This window comes from Sceloporus undulatus, chromosome 5, assembly GCF_019175285.1.
Source record: "Sceloporus undulatus isolate JIND9_A2432 ecotype Alabama chromosome 5, SceUnd_v1.1, whole genome shotgun sequence".
Taxonomy (NCBI): domain Eukaryota; kingdom Metazoa; phylum Chordata; class Lepidosauria; order Squamata; family Phrynosomatidae; genus Sceloporus; species Sceloporus undulatus.
The window spans coordinates 38,624,031-38,625,074 of NC_056526.1; the positions used below are offsets into that span (position 1 = coordinate 38,624,031).

The window sequence follows — 1,044 nt, forward strand, 5'->3', positions numbered from 1 at the left end:
GTTTGCATCTGCACTGAAAAAATAATCCAGTTTGATGCCACTTTAACTGCCCTTGGCTCCATGTCATGGAATGCTGGGATTTGTAGTTTGTTGTGGCATCTGACAGAGATGGCTAAACAGCTCTTCAAAACTACAAATCCCAAGATTCCATAGCACAGAGCCATAACGGAAGTTAAAGTGGTGCCAGCCTGAGGTAAAAGCTCGACCCTCTTTTGTGTCGGGGGGGGGCCCTCTTAGCCTCTCAAAGAGCTTGTTCCCACTAGGGGAAACCCCACGTTCTGAATCGATTTCATTAGGCAGCGTGCCCATTAGGATTCGGTTTAAATCTAGAACAGTTCTAGACCAACCCGGAATCGTTCCCACAAGAAATCGCATCCAGAAGCGGGTTAAAATTTAAATCCGTGTTTTCCTCATTTAACGCGTGTTAAAAAAACACTAGGGTCCTACCTAGTGTTTTTCCCTTGATTCGAGTTAGGAACCGGAGTATTTAGATGAGAACGATAGCATTTGAATCGGGCTAGAAGGATGGGAGGAGCTGACTGCGATTGGGGGAGTTGCCCTTTCTGTCCCCATCCGTCGTGGCTGTCGCCATAATCCCTTGGGAAGTGGGAATAAAATGGTTGTGTGGATGCAGCTGGGTTCTTAGCTCAGCTCAGAAGTTGGAATGCAGTGTCTCAAACCATGAACAGAGTGTCTCGGAGCATGAACAGGGTGGCTGCTGCTCATTGCTTGAGCAGCTGCACTTTGCTTTATCGACCTAAATTTATCTGATGTAACACCTTCAGAGGAAGGACTCAGTTTGCATCTGCACTGAAAAAATAATCCAGTTTGATGCCACTTTAACTGCCCTGGCTCCATGTCATGGAATGCTGGGATTTGTAGTTTGTTGTGGCATCTGACAGAGATGGCTAAACAGCTCTTCAAAACTACAAATCCAAGATTCCATAGCACAGAGCCATAACGGAAGTTAAAGTGGTGCAGCCTGAGGTAAAAGCTCGACCCTCTTTGTGTCGGGGGGGGGGCCTCTTAGCTTCTCAAAGGCCG

The 1,044-nt window shown here is 47.0% G+C and overlaps 1 protein-coding gene across 4 annotated transcripts in view; it reads right to left on the reverse strand.

Annotated features, from left to right (window-relative positions):
- The window catches only part of PMM1 (phosphomannomutase 1), a 38,198-nt gene that overhangs the window by 27,461 nt on the left and 9,693 nt on the right, over positions 1 to 1,044 (reverse strand). The gene's annotated exons all lie outside the window — the stretch shown is intronic.